Source organism: Leucoraja erinacea, chromosome 11 (assembly GCF_028641065.1).
Source record: "Leucoraja erinacea ecotype New England chromosome 11, Leri_hhj_1, whole genome shotgun sequence".
NCBI lineage: Eukaryota > Metazoa > Chordata > Chondrichthyes > Rajiformes > Rajidae > Leucoraja > Leucoraja erinaceus.
Window position 1 is genome coordinate 32,753,612 of NC_073387.1, and position 15,352 is coordinate 32,768,963.

The window sequence follows — 15,352 nt, forward strand, 5'->3', positions numbered from 1 at the left end:
TGTAAATTGTGATGTGTCTTGGTTCTTTTTCTTGTGTGTATGACTGCAGTAACCAAATTTCGTTTGAACCTCAATGAGGTTCAAACGTATTGTATTGTAAATGTCCTTTATACCTTACTGTATGCTTTATATTAACACCCACTTCCTACACTAGGCAGTCTTGGAAGCGGTGACGATGAATGAGCAACTAACAACCTGCTGTACCGCTATATTATGTGCATTAATTAAAGATGACTTTTAAACTCTAGACTGTGTAATTTGCACATTTACAGATATGAAAGTGAACTGGGTGTCAAAATAAACTTATTTTTATGATTTAACTGATGGGATTAATTGGAGACTTGATTTTTAAAATCTCAAAATGTTGTAACATTGCTAGGAAAGGGTGAAGTTTCGGGACGAGACCCTTCTTCAGAATTTACTTAATTCTACGCCAGATGCACGCCCTCAACAGACGGTCCCTCGCCTACCTGGACTCGACTAGACTACTCAATATTCATACCGCTGGTGTAGGAATGAACTGCAGATGCTTGTTTAAATCGAAGATAGACACAAAATGTTGGAGTAACGCAGCGGGACAGGCAGCATCGCTGGAGAGACCTAATGGGATTGTAGGCCGTCCAATAGTGTCTACCTCCCGTGGGGAGGTCGTGAAATACTGCTGCAAACTGGCGGGTGTGCTCCTCTAGTATCTTTGGTGTGCAGCAAAGATTATAGAGGAACTCTTTGGTGTGCAGCGCCTACACCTCCTGTAGCCGCAACAGGACGAGGTGCTGCCGCCGCCCCCTCACGTGCCTCGCCCGCTGGAATGTTCACGCGCTGGGTGGGTGGGGCGTCTGCCGGCCTCACCGCGCCGCGCCATTGGCTGAGGAGCCCAGTGCATTGTGACGTGCTGCTCCAGACGAGTCCCCCCGCCGCGCTGCGCGAGTCCCGGATCCGCGCGTTCGAAACGGACACGAGCCGGAAAAAGCCGCGAGGCCGCGAGCGAGGGAGTCGCCGCAGCAGCAGCGTCGCCGGTGAGTGAACGAGCGGCCGGGCGGGGGAGGGGCGAGGCCCGGCGGCAGCGGCGGCCCCCGAGCGCCCGCTTGTCAGCCCACACGGGCCTTTGATCGGTGGGGGATGGGACGGGGCAGCGGTTTACCGGCGGTTTGACGCGTCCCGCTGGCCGAGGAGGTGGATAGATAACGGTCTGGCCGGACGGTGGGCCGTGCCCGCTAGCGCCTGCCCCCCCCACCCCACATGTCCGGGCAGTGAGGGGTTGGAGCTGCCCGAGGATCTGCGTGGCGGCCCGGGGCTTGGGGGCGGCGGCCCGGGCGCTAGGGGTCGCATCCCGCCTGTCTCGGCCCGGCACCCAGCCCCGCCACACGGGGCGGAGGAGGAATACGCGGCCTTGTAGGCAGCTTCCCACCTCCGGCAATAAAAAAAAAGTTTGTCAGCCGCCATCCCACTTGGTTCATTGTAGAGCCGCACCCCGCCAACATTAACTCACGGTTCCCCGCGTATCCTTCTGAAAGCTGGCATAAGAAGAAGATGGTTGTCACAGGAATTGTTGGTCAGTCGCTGGGTCTTGTTAAAGGGATTAGGAGGAGGTAAACGTTTCCAGTTTCCTCTACTGCGGCTTCTGATATTACATTTCAACCGTTTGTACTTTTTTTTCCATTTTAATTCCCCACCTCTTTAGTTAATGAAATGTTGCTACATGTTTTAAATTACACTTTTGTCGCCATAAGAAATTGCGGACACTGGAATCTTGAGCAAAATACAGTGTTTGAATAACTCGGCCGGTCAAGCAGCATCTATGGAGAGAATGGACAGACCCTTTCCCTCTACAGATCCAGCCTGACACGCTATGATGCTCTAGCCTTTTTACATCCTTTATGTCACTTGTTTATAATTGATTGATTATTCATCTGATCCCTTCAAATTTGCTTCACCTTTGTGCCTGGTTCTTCGTCAAGGCTTTCCAACTTTTGCAGTAAGTGGGTATTCTGCAGCAGAATTGCTGAGAGTTGTTAAATGAGTTGTCTTCCCATCCCTATGATAGAAGTTTTTTACCTTTTATTTTTCCTCTCATTATGTGGACAAATCAAATTTTCCCTCTTCTGGAGTTGGTTTCCAAAATATTATAGAAAATAACACGGAACAGCACAGGAACATCTTCGGCCCACGATGTCAATGCCAAGTTAAACTAATCTCTGCTTACACGTAATTCCATTCCCTGCATATCCATGTGCCAATTTAAACACCTCTTAAATGTCATTATCATATATGACTCTACCACCATCCCAGGCAGTGTGTTTCTGTCACCCAGCACTTTCTGTGTAAACAAAACTTGCCCTACACATCTCTTTTAAAATTTGCCCTCTCTTGAAGTTATGCCCTGTCATTTTGACATTTCCTGGAGAAAATATTTTGATTGTCCACCCTATCTATGTCTCTCAAGAACTCACAGAAAATATATATATATATATATAGATCAATTGAATATGTCATTCTGTCTTTTTGATGTGCATTACATTACAGTCAAGATATTAGGAAGTGAATGGATGAACAACAAATCTCAAATGCAAAATTACAGCTCTAATGATGTAGTGGTTCTGGGAAGATTTTTTATGCAGCTATTTTTTCATTTTCTTTCTTACATTGGCAAGAAAGTAAGGTGGCAGGAAAACTATAAATCTTGTAGCTTTCTTGCTTGTAATACATTTTCAAACCTGTAAAAGTAAAAATGGTAGATCAAATTGGCATCTGGTGCAGTTGTGTTACTAGTTTATAATAACAAACTAGATTGAACATGGTCAGCATGGATTTATGAAAGAGAAGTCATGCTTAACACATGTCCTGGAGTTTTTTGAGAATTTAACAAGTGGAATACATAACACAGTAAAGGGCTGGACTCTGTGGAGTGTTGTAGACCAGAGCGATCTAGGAGTGCAGGTACATAGTTCATTGAAAGTGGTGTCACAGGTAGATAAGGTGTTCAAGAAGGCTTTGGTCTTCATCTGTCAGAGTATTGAGTATCAAAGTTGGGAGGTCATGTTGCAGTTGTACAAGACATTGGTGAGGCCACATTTAGATATTGTGTTCATCCTTGGTTACTCAATTATAGGAAATATGTTGTTAAGCTGGAAAGTGTGCAGAGAAGATTTATGAGGATGTTGCTAGGATTCGAGGGCTGAGCTATAGGGTAGGCTAGGATTTTATCTTGGAGCACATACGGATGAGCTATGAGAATCTAAAGGGGCTGTCCCACTGAGGCGACCTAATCTGCGAGTTTAGAAGAGTTTGCCCTCGACTCAAACTCGCAGTTTGGTTGACAGGTGGTCCTATGAGGTCAAGGAAACTCTCCTTCATGCTTGAGAGAAGTTCCCGCATACTCGCGACCTCAGTTTGGTCGAGGAAAATTCTTCAGCATGTTGAAAATTTTTCTGTGAGTAATAATTGATCGGCATGGTTCTTTTCAATTCGTAGTGCAGTGGAATGGGGTCATTATGTAGTTACAGGCAGTAGAGGGCAGCCTTAGGCAGTCTCCTTTGCTGACCGGGTATTTTAATTGGCTCATTGGAGTTTTCAGGACCAGGGAAAACCGACCGGTAATGTAAAATGCCCGCTAAACTTTATTATAAGTTGTCTGGCTTCTTAAAAGTCTCCCCCACCCCTCATCTTCTCTCTTCCCCCCCCCCCCCCCCTCTATCCCCCCCCCCCCCCCCCCCCCCCCCCCCCTCTATCCCCCCCCTCCCCCCCCCCCCTCTATCTCCCCCCCCCCCCCCCTCTATCTCCCCCCCTCTATCTCCCCCCTCCTCTATCTCCCCCCCCTCTATCTCCCCCCCCCTCTATCCCCCCCCTCCCCCCCCCCCTCTATCCCCCCCCCCCCTCCCCCCCCCTCTATCTCCCCCCCCCCCCCCTCTCCCCCCCCCTCTCTCTCCCCCCCCCCCCCCCCCCCCCCCCCCCCCTCCTCCCCCCCTCCCCCCCCCCTCTACCCCCCCCCCCCCCCCCCTCCCCCCCCCCCCCCGCCCCCCCCCCCCCCCCCCCCCTCTCCCCCCCCCCCCCCCCCTCCCTCCCCCCCTCCCGCCCCCCCCCCCCCCCCCCCCCCCCCCCCCCCCCCACCCCCCCCCCCCCCCCTCCCCCCTCCTCTCCCTTCATCTCCTCTACCCTCCCCTCCCCCCCCCCCTAATCCCCCCCCCTCCACCTCCCCCCCCCCCCCCCCCCCCCCCCCCCCCCCCCCCCCCCCCCCTCCCCCCCCCCCACTCTCTCCCCTTCCCATCCCCCCCTATCCCCCTCCCCCCCCCCGCCCCCCCTCTCCCCCCCCCCTATCTCCCCCCCCCCCTCTATCCCCCCCCCCTCTATCTCTCCCCCCCCCCCTCTCACCCCCCCTCTCCCACCCCCCCTCCCTCTCCCCCCCCCCTCCCCCCCCCCCCCCCCCCCCCCCCCCTCCCCCTTTTCCCCTCCCCCCCCCCCCCCCTCCTCCCCCCTCTCTCCCCACCAGGGAAAACCGACCGGTAATGTAAAATGCCCCCCCCCCTCTAAACTTTATTATAAGTTGTCTGGGCTTCTTAAAATCTCCCCCCCCGTCTCCCCCACCCCTCATCTTCTCTCTCCCCCCCCCCTCTATCATCCCCCCCCTCTATCTCCCCCCCCCCCCTCTATCCCCCCCCCCCCCCGCCCCCCTATCTCCCCCCCCCCTCTCTATCTCCCCCCCCCCTCTATCTCCCCCCCCTCTATCTCCCCCCCCCCCTATCTCCTCCCCCCCCCTCTCTCGCTCCCCCTCTCCCCACCCCCCTCCCCCCCCTCTCCCCCTCCTCTCCTTCCCCCCTCGCCCTCCCCCCCTTCTCCCCCCTCTATCTCCCCCCCCCCCCTCTATCTCCCCCCCCCCACTATCTCCCCCCCCCTCTTCCCCCCCTTCCCCCCTCTCTCCCCCCCCCCCCCTCTCTGTGAGGCCGATACAGTGAAGCTCCAAAATGATCTTGACAAGATGGGTGAATGGGCTGATGTATGGCAAGTGCAGCCTAACATGAATGAGTAAGAGTTTGTTCATCTTGGTAAAGAGGAGAAATAAATTATCTACATGGTGATAGTCTGGTTTACAAAAAAAGGGAAATGTTATAAAACTCCAATCTCTAAAGAGCAAGCTTTCGTGCTGTAGCAAATGGAATATTGGCATTCATTTCAAACGGATTTGAGTAATGTAAGGAGGATATGTAGGGCATTTATGAGAACCCATCTGGAATTCTGTTTGTAGTTATGATCTCATTACCTGAGGAAAAATGTCCTTCATATGAAGGAACTGCAATGAGGGTTTGCCAGACTGATTTTTAAGATTGCAAAATTACTGTATGAGCAGAGAGTAGGTCAGCTATGCCTATTTTCACTGGAATAACGAATTGGAAGAGGGGAGCACAGAGAAACCAATAAAACGCTTAACAGGATTAGACAGAATAAATATGGGGGGGGGGCATTCAAAATGGATGGAGAGTCGAGCCAGGTGTTAAGCTTCAGAAAGTAAAGTACACCATTTACACCAGATCAGAGAATTTATTTCACCCACAGAAAGCAGACAATGAAGGCCATATCATTAAATATATTCAAATGTAAGGTAGATAGATATATTAATGCCAAATAGATATGGTGAGAAGTTAGGACCAGGGTACTGAAGTGGATGATCAGTCATGATTATGTAAAATCATGGAGATGGGCTGAATGACCCTACTGCTGTTTTCTATTTTTTTAATTAAAAACCACTAACCTCGATTGTTAATCCAAATCTGTGGAACTCTATATTGTAAATCCATCTTGATTTTTGTCTGAAGCAGTTTGAGCTCAACAGTAAGTAAAGAACATGAAACTCTATAAAACACACTTCCTGCTCACTTGTGTAGGAAAGAACTGCAGATGCTGGTTTAAATCGAAGGTAGACACAAAATGCTGGAGTAACAGTGGGACAGGTAGCATATCTGGAGAGAAGGAATGGGCAACATTTCGGGTCGAGAAACTGAAGAAGGGTCTCGACCGGAAACGTCACCTATTCCTTCTGTCCAGAGATACCTGTCCCGCTGAGATGCTCCAGTATTTTGTGTCTTCCTGCTATCATTTGTCATGTTGGTTATAACTTGATATTATTATGAAGAGGTTCTCCCAAAAAATCATTGTTGTGCAATGACTAGATGAAGCATAAGATAGACAAAAATGCTGGAGAAACTCAGCGGGTGAGGCAGCATCTATGGAGCGAAGGAATAGGTGATGTTTCGGGTCGAGACCCTTTATCAAACTGATATGGGGGTGGGGGGTGGGAAGAAGAAAGGAAGAGGTGGAGACAATAGGCTGAGGGAAAGCTGGGAAGGGGAGGGGAAAGAGGGAGAAAGCAAGGACTACCTGAAATTGGGGAAGTCAGTGTTCATTCCGCTGGGGTGTAAACTACCCAAGCAAAATATGAGGTGCAGCTCCTCCAATTTACGGTGGAACTCGCTCTGGCCATAGAGGAGGCATAGGACTGAAAGGTCGGATTCAGAATGGGAGGGGGAGTTGAAGATGCAGAGCCACCGGGAGTCAAGGTTGGTTATTGCAATCTGAGCCAAGGTGTTGGCGAAGCGATTGCCAAGCCTACGCTTGGTCTCACTGATGTAGAGCAGCTGATACCTAGAGCAGCAGATGCAACAGATGAGGTTGGAGCAGGTGCAGGTGAACCTCTTTCGCACCTGCAAAGACTGCTTGGGTCCTTGGTTGGAGTCAAGGGGGGAGGTAAAGCGACAAGTGTAGCATTTCCTGCGGTTGAAGCATAAAATCCTTTTTATCCTTCCAAGTCAATTTGGTTGAGGTAATGTGAGGAGAGTAAAATTCTTGACTATTTAACACTGTAGCTGTGGGGCTGTTCTTTCTAAACTTTCTTTAAACATTCTTGGTTGGAATACTTTTCTTACAGTGTGCAAGTCAAGATAATGGATTAGCCAATGCAATGTTACTAACTGCAAAATAACAACAGGAGCTAATAAAAAACATAGCATTCCTGGAAAGGTTTTGACGCTATCATTTTTGTGAAATTTAACAAGTGTGTTAAAGAAAATAATTGTTTTGATTTTTGGATATTATGATTTGCCTGATATCAATATGGCCAAATTGCATGGATGAGAGATTTTGTAACACTTTAATGGAATCGGGTAATTACACCTCACTTGTAAAATGATAACATATAGTTTATTCACAGATCCAATGTTACCTATTTTGAGCAGATAGACAGATGTACTTGTGGGATTGAGTTTTAGAGCAGAAAGAAGGTTAAGAGTTGTTAGTGTGATTATTTCTGCCAGTATACCCTTCTGCTGCTTGTTGGAATGTTCAATATGTCACCACCAAATTGTACATGACAATCAAACAACAATGTTAATTCTTAATGATGCATCAAATCAAAATGATTGTTGCAGTTTTTAAGATGCCTAAATGCTCCTGTTATCTGATGACGTTGTTTCATCCAGAGCTGATGCCTAAATGTGTTGTCCCATTCATTTATGATCCATTTATGGTCTAATCATTTGGTCAGGAGCTGCTTTGTTTTGTTTGTCTAGTTAATTATTTATCATGTATTGCCTGTTTTGATCGTAAATCCTTAACCTCTTACAAATTGATTCTAAAAATCTTTTTTATTTTGAGAGCAAAAAGTAAAAACTGCCAAAGCTGGAAATGAGAAATTAAAAATTAAAAATGTTAGAAATATGCAGCAAGGTCAGATAACATTTATGGTGAGAGAAACACTTATTTTGATGATGTTCCATCATTTCTGCGCATCGAATGCTTATTATATTGCCCTCGTGATATTCAGTTTTGCAAACCAACTAATATATCGACGACTATTTAGTACTGGAAACTGAAGACAAACTTCTATGCAATTATTTTATTACAAAAAATAATATTTTCCAATATTTTAATAATTACTGTGTTGCCAAATATCCAGAAAGGCAGATCATTTAACTAATCCATAGTGGTGGGCATCTGAGTTGCTATTTTATGCTTTTGCTTATATTTAGAAATTCATTATTTAATACCAAGAGTTCTGTTCCATCATAACAACCCCCTATTTCATTTGGCTTCACTTGTTCTATGGATTCAATATCTTAGGGTAATGAAACTAAGGTTTTGTACATTTCTTTGCCATTTTTCAGAATGCATTATTACCTTTCAACATTTGATACTATTTAGGAATTTAGTCAGAAGTTTGGGGTAGTTATTTTAAAATGTGTGTACAGTACTGGACTTGTATAATATTCAGAAGGAACTTAATGTTCTTCCATTCTTAGAAAAGGCTTAGTCCAGTATAGTTTCGATCCTGACAAAATAGGCGTGATTTTGCAGTGTACTTTTTAGACTGATGTTTGGGTACGTTAATCTCTGCAAAACAGTATAATGCCACTGACCTAGCAGATCATTAATACTATTAGGCTGTATAAATTATTTTCATTTTGCCACAGTTGGATTTAATACAATTGCCTAAAACGGGACGCATACGGTCCTTGCTTTTTATGTGTAAATCGCATTTTAAAAAGTTTCATTTTGCATATTTTGAATCTATTGCTGCCTAAGTATTGCTCATTGGGAAATTGCGCATGGCACCTGCATGCTTTCATCTTCACTCAGATGTAATTTACTGTGGTTTCATGAGAGATGACGGGGCTCGAAATTAACGGTTGCCCAGGTGCCAATGACCACCCAAAGTGCTGCCGGGCAACCTTAACGCCGAGTCGTTTTGCCCGGCTTGGCACTGCAGATACTAGTTTATACCGAAGATAGACACAAAAAACTGGAGTAACTCAGCGGGTCAGGGAGCATCTCTGGAGAAAAGGAACATGACGTTTTGTGTCGGCGACGGCTTTAATGCGTGGGAAAGATGCTAGGTGTGGCATAACGGAGGGTCGGAGTGAATGACGGTCCCCGCAGAGCAGCAGCGGTGGCGGCTCCATCTCCTCCTCCTCCCGCACACCGCCCTCCCTGATAGCGGCCGCTGCCTGCCACTCTGCCAACCGCGCTTTCAAAACAAACCATCTCGCACGCCAAGGCCGGGAGGAGGGTGGGGGGGGGGAGGAAGGGGGAGGCCTCCTTCCGCCATCTGAAGCAGCTGCACCGCTCGACCCCGCACCTTCCTGTTGGTTGGTGGAGGAAGGGAGGCGGTGGCGAGGGGAACCCAACAGCCTCCCCCATTAGTGGCACTTGGCAGTGGTCAGGGACGGCCAAGACAGCAATGATGTCGGTGTTGCCCGAGGAGCGCTCTCTCTCTCGCTCTCTCTCTCTGGAAATGTCTTCAGAGTGAACATTGACTATGTTTGATAAAAGCATGCAATCAAATGTGTTTTAATACCCAATGTTATTATTGGTTTTAATCCATAAAAATCGATTAATTAAATTGGGAACACGTGAAACATTAAAAGCACATTGTTCGATTGTCTCTGCTACCGTTGACACGTTATTACATAATTCACGGCAAATCAATGCTCTTAATATGGAATATCAGTACTGTTGTTATTTAATGAGCAACATTCACAACTATACGTTGGATTTATCCAGGTTTTACTTCTACTGTCAGTCATATACATCATAAATTTGGTCAGGAGATATTTCAGTTGAAATGTTAACGTTAATTCTGAAATGGGAATGATGGAAACGGCTTTATCAACAATTTTTTTTTAATCTGGTGCTTACAAACTGGGTATCTTCATTGCTGTTCACAACACATACATCTAATCTGAATGCCTGGTAATGTGGCGGCTTGACACCTTTAAATATATTACCAAAAGAACATTTGCTGCATTTATGTCCTTTGACCATCTCTTGTTAGTTAGTGTAATGTTTAACCTGTCAGATTGGTATAGTTGGTTTTAACAGCTATTATCATAAAATGCCTTTAGAAAATTCCTTACAACCTGTATATTTTGTTTTGAATAAATTATGTGGGAAGCGAGAGTGTTTTCTGTACCAATAGCAATAACGACCCATGCTGTGGCCATGTCATGATAATTTTCGGTCCTTCACAGAAAACATGCTTGTATCAATCTGTAGTGTGCATGGTTAAGCATATATGTTGTCATGGTCCAGGATTTATTGACACAGGTTGATCATACGCTGAATAATCCAACCACATTTTTGTTTGGAAGTGGAAAGAACTAATAGAAATTGCATTAATTGCAACGTGTAAAAAGAGTTGAGATACTGGATTATAATTTTGCTGCATGTCATTGTAGTATATATCATGTCTTGATTGGTGAATATGTTTAGTTTGTGACTTTATTTGAAGCAGAAATAATACATGAATGCTTCATTGAGCATAATTCCGACTGGTAACTCCGCACTTCGTCCGAGCACATTATCGTACGCGTCATGCAAGCCATCTTAAAAGACCACCTAAACTGTCATTTGGCAACCTAAAAAGCTGCCTAGGTTGCCCGGCTGGCAACAGGGAAAAAAAGTTAAGCAAGAGCCCTGGATGAAATCATCAACATTAATTGCTTACCAGTCAGAAATTGAATCAAAAAGTTGTGATTTTTAAATCTTTGTTTTACTTATGATGCTGAAAATAGTGACTAGTGCGATTTAAATGGTCTCAGCTGGGCCATCATTTTTTTTAACTTTTTAAACTTCCTGCCAATCATTTTAATGTATTAAAAATCTCACTACTTCATAGATGGAAATGTCTGTGCATTGTTAACTTAATTTCACAGGTGCCTTAAACTGTCCCCATATTTGTCACATCTGCTTCATGTGTCTCCTCCCAGTGTCCCTTCACTTTTTCCCATATCCATATATTTAGTGATATTGACTTGTTTCCCATGTGTTAACACTGCAAAGACGAGACCTGCTTAACGTACAAATGTTATTTTAGAATTTCTGGAAAGGAAGAAACAGTAACAATTATTTTAAAGCAAGGTTGTTCTAACTTCATGATTTTTCTTCTGTACGACGCCCAATTTGACGCTAAGATAAAATGTAGTTGGTACTCAGTTGGAATACCAAAAGAAACAATTTCTAGACAGATATCCTGTTCTAATTAAAATGTGAGAAACTTCAAGAAATTGTTTTCCACGATTGTTTATTCATTTAAATGTTACAGTACTAATAAGAAAATTATGCTTGTTTATTAAATGTTGTTTCTTTGTTTTACTGGACAGTATGTAAAAGTCTCCCAGTTCCTGATGAGAATAGAACTTAGGCTTATCCATCTGTTTCCAAATCCTCGGACTCCTCACGCATTCCTACATTTATTAACTGTCATCCCATAATTAATGCAATTAGGCCATACCCAAATTCTTGGAGAGAGGTTAATAAAGCAAAAAGCAATTTAATCTGTCGTGTGCCGCCGGGGTAGCAGGGCGAAGGTCGCGGACGCCAACAGAATCAACAAGCCCATCAGGAAGGCATGCTCTGTCCTTGGAGGGGAGGATGCTCCTCAAACTGGGGCATCTTGGATAATACAGCTCACCCCCTCCATGACACTGGTCAACCTGAAGAGCACCTTCAGCAACAGACTGGTTCCAACAAGATACAGGAGATCCTTATTCCCTGTGGCTATCAAACTATCAACACCTCCCCCTTCTGTCGTGGGGTAGACTGACTCCCCATCTTCTGTCATGGGGTTGACCACCCCGACTCCCCTAATTTTTGCACATCCCCAATCCTGGACTTTCCACATGTCACTTTGATTTCACGTTTCATGTATCTTGTTGTGTTTTATGACTGTTGGCAGACCAATTTCCCTTTTGGAATAATTGCAGTTCTGTCGTATACCTACTGAAGTAATCATAATTTTTGCTTGGTGTGCTTTTAGGGCTACAGACAACCAGAATGCTTTTTAATGATTTAATTGGTTCAATTCCTGCCCAATCTTTAACAATTTGTTCTTTACATAAATCTTCAGACATTCATTTAGTGCCACCTGTTAAATTATTTTTTTCAGTAGTTAAATTGTAAAAACAAAATGTAAGCTAATGGCTATAATTGTGGTGTAGATTTCACATTCATTAGTGTTTTACCTGTGAAGTTTAGATGAATCATAATGGGTAGGGAACTTATTGCATAAACAAACCTTTTCAACAAAGATAGACACAAAATGCTGGAGTAACTCAGCGAGACGGACAACATCTCTGGAGAAGGAATGGGTGACGTTTCGGATCAAGACCCTTGAGTCTCGACCTGAAACGTCACCCATTCCTTCTCTCCATAGATGCTGCCTATTCCAGTATTTTGTGTCTATCTTTGATTTAAACCAGCATCTGCAGTTCCTTCTTAAACTTGATCTACTATTGCTAATAGATTCTTATTAAATTATGAATTATAAGGATGTCATGTAATGCTAGCTTTAATTGTATTTTTAATATGATTTGTTATCCATGACTATATTTAAGTACAAAAGATTATTACATATATACACATACACGCCCAAACCCAACCCCCCCCCCTGCCCCCCCCCTGCCACCCCTTCTCAAAATGCTCTGCAAATCGGGACGTCACCGGAGGTCACAACCGGTCACCGGCTTGAACATGGCAGCGGCAGTTATTGTCGCGCAGGGCACTATTCCCTCTGGGAAACCTGAAATTCCCCTGTTCTCCCCCCTCCCTCTTCCCCCCCCTCTCCCCCCCCTCCTCTCTTCCCCCCCCCCCCTCCCTGTTCTCCCCCTCCCCCCCTCCCTGTTCCTGTCCCTCTCCCCCCCTCCCTGTTCTCCCCCCCCTCCTGTTCCCCCCCCTGTTCTCCTCCCCCCCTCCCTGTTCTCCCCCCCCCCTGTTTCCCTGTTCTCCCCCCCCCTCCCTGTTCTCCTGTTTCTCCCCCCCTCCCTGTTCTCCCCCCCCCTCCCTGTTCTCTCCCCCCCCCTCCCCTGTTCTCCCCCCCCTCCCTCCTGTTCTCCCTCCCCCCCCTCCCTGTTTTCTCCCCCCTCCCTGTTCTCCCCCCCTCTCCCCCCCCCCCTCCCTGTTGTCCCCCCCCCCTCCCTGTTCTCCCCCCCCTCCCTGTTCTCCCCCCCCTCCCTGTTCTCCCCCCCCTCCCTGTTCCCCCCCTCCCTGTTGCCCCCTCCCTCTTCCGCCCTCCCCCTTCCCCCTCCCTGCTTCTCCCCCCCCCCTCCCTGTTCTCCCCCCCCCTCCCTGTTCTCTCCCCCCCCTCCCTCTTCCCCCCTCCCTCCCCCCCCCCTCCCTGTTCTCCCCCCCCCCTCGTCCCTGTCTTCCCCCCCTCCCCCCCCTCCCCCCCCCTCCCTCTTCTCCCCCCCTCCCTCCCCCCCTCTCCCCCCCCCCCCCCCTCCCTCTGTTCTCTCCCCCCCCCTCCCTGTTCCCTCCCCCCCCCCCTCCCTGTTCTCCCCCCCCTCTCCCCCCCCCCCTCCTCCCCCCCCCCTCCCTCCCTGTTCCTCGTCCCTCCCCCCCCCTCCCTGTTCTCTCTTCCCCCTCCCCCCCCTCCCTCTTCTCCCTCCCCTCCCCCCCCTCCCTCCCCCCCCCTCTCTCCCCCTCCTCCCTCTCTCCCCCTCCCCCCCCCCCTCCCCCCCCTCTCCCCCCCCTCCCCCCCCTCCCCCCCCCCCCCTCTTCCCCCCCCCCCCCCTCCGCTTCTCCCTCCCCTCTCCCTCCCTCCTCTTCCCCCCTTCTCTCTTTTTCTCCCCCTCCCTCTCTCCCCCTCCCTCCCTGTTCCTCCCCCCCCTCTCCTGTTCTCTTCTTCTCCCCCTCCCTCTTCTCCCCCCCCTCCCTCTGTTCTCTCCCCCCCCTCCTCTTCCCCCCCCCCCTTTTTCCTCCCCTCCCTCCAGTTCTCCCCCCCCTCCCTGTTCTCTCTCCCCCCCCTCTCTGTTCTCTCCCCCCCTCCTCCCTCCCCCCCCCTCCCTCTTCCCCCCCCTCCCCTTCCCCCCCCCTCCCTCTTCCCCTCCCTCCCCCCCCCCTCTTCCCTTCCCTCATTCCCCCCCCCCTCTCCCTTTTCCCCCTCCTCCCCCCCCCCTCCTGGTCTCTCCCCCCCCTCCCTGTTCTCTCCCTCCCGTCTTCCCCCCCCCTCCTCCCCCCCCCCTCCCTCTTCTCCCCCCCCCCCCCTGTTCTCCCCCCCCTCCCTTTTCTCCCCCCCTCCCTCGTCCCTGTTCCCTCCCCCCCTTCCCCCCCTGTTCTCCCTTCTCCCCCCCCCCTCCCTGTTCTCTCCCCCCCGCCCTTCCCGTTCCCCCCCCCCCCTGTTCTCCTTCCCCCCCTCCCTCTCCCCCCCTCTTCCCTTTCTCTCCCCCCCCTCTTTTCCTCCCCCCCCCTCCCTCTTCCCCCCCTTCTCCTCTCTTCTCTTTCCCCCCCCTTCCCTCTCCTCCCCCTCTTCCCCCCCCTCCCTCCCCGTCCCCCCCCCCCTCCCCTTCCCCTCCCCCTCTCCCTCTCCCCCCCCTCCCTCTCCCCCCCCTCCCTCTTCGCTCCCCCCCCCCCTTTCTCTCTCCCCCCCTCCCTGTTCTCCCCCCCCCCCCTCCCCCCCCCTGTTCTCCCCCCCCCCCCTCCCTGTTCTCCTCCTTCCTCCCCCCTCCCCCTTTCTCCCCCTCCCCTTTCTCCCCCCCCTTCCCTTCCTCTCTCCCCCCCCCTCCCTTTCTCCTCCCCCCCCCTCCCTCCCCTCTCTCCCCCCCCCCTCTCCCTCTCTCCCTCCCCCCCCCTCTCTCTCTCCCCTATCTCTCTCTCTCTCTCTCTCTCTCTCTCTTCTTCTCTCATCTCTCTGCTCTCTCTCTCCCTCCTCTCTCTCCCTCTCTCTCTCTCTCTGCTCTCTGAGAGGAGGGGAGAGAGAGGGGGAGGGGGGGGGGGGGGGGAGAGGAGAGAGGGCAAGAGAGAGAGGGAGAGAGAGAGAGAGAGAGGGAGAGAGGGAGTGCCTTTTTAATTCAACCCAAACAACCATTTGCAGGCAGTGCTTTTTTACTTCAAACTAACTATATTTTCATTTTCAAACCAAATTAAGGGTACTCACAGTGCTGTAGACATTTATTCAGTGTCATTCAGAGCTCAGGGTGACAGAGACTAATTGACAGAGCTCCAGCTTGCAGAGACTGATTGAGGCACTCCACTTCCTGGTTTTATAGTCCCTTCCTCTGCCTCTAGCGGGGGCAGCAGAGAGAATGGGGAATTTTGTAAAAACATTAATATCTCTGTTATATTTCATCGACGGGAAAAAACCCTCGGCACACATACGGCGGAGGGGGGCTCTGAGCGAGGTGGCCAAAAATGACAGCCGTAGGTGGCGGCGTTCTCTCGCAAATCGCAGCACAGATCGCCAAAACCGGTCAAGAACAGAGTTTTAGTAATATAGATGAGAGGCATAGATAGGGTAGATTGTCAGAACCTTTTTCACGGGGTTGGAATTGTTAAAGACTAGAATGCATAGCTTTAAAGTGAGAGGGACAACGTT

General features: G+C 49.2%; 1 protein-coding gene across 2 annotated transcripts in view; it reads left to right on the forward strand.

Moving 5' to 3' along the window:
- The first annotated feature begins 845 nt into the window (after positions 1-845).
- Positions 846-15,352, forward strand: part of LOC129701657 (uncharacterized protein KIAA0232-like) — a 75,294-nt gene continuing 60,787 nt past the window's right edge. Inside the window, exon 1 of one of the 2 annotated variants that reach the window (XM_055642988.1) lies at positions 846-1,016. The gene's annotated coding sequence lies outside the window, so the exon portion shown is untranslated. Of the gene's footprint in view, positions 1,017-1,185; positions 1,590-15,352 lie in introns of those variants that run through there. The other variant, XM_055642989.1, reaches the window with a different exon arrangement.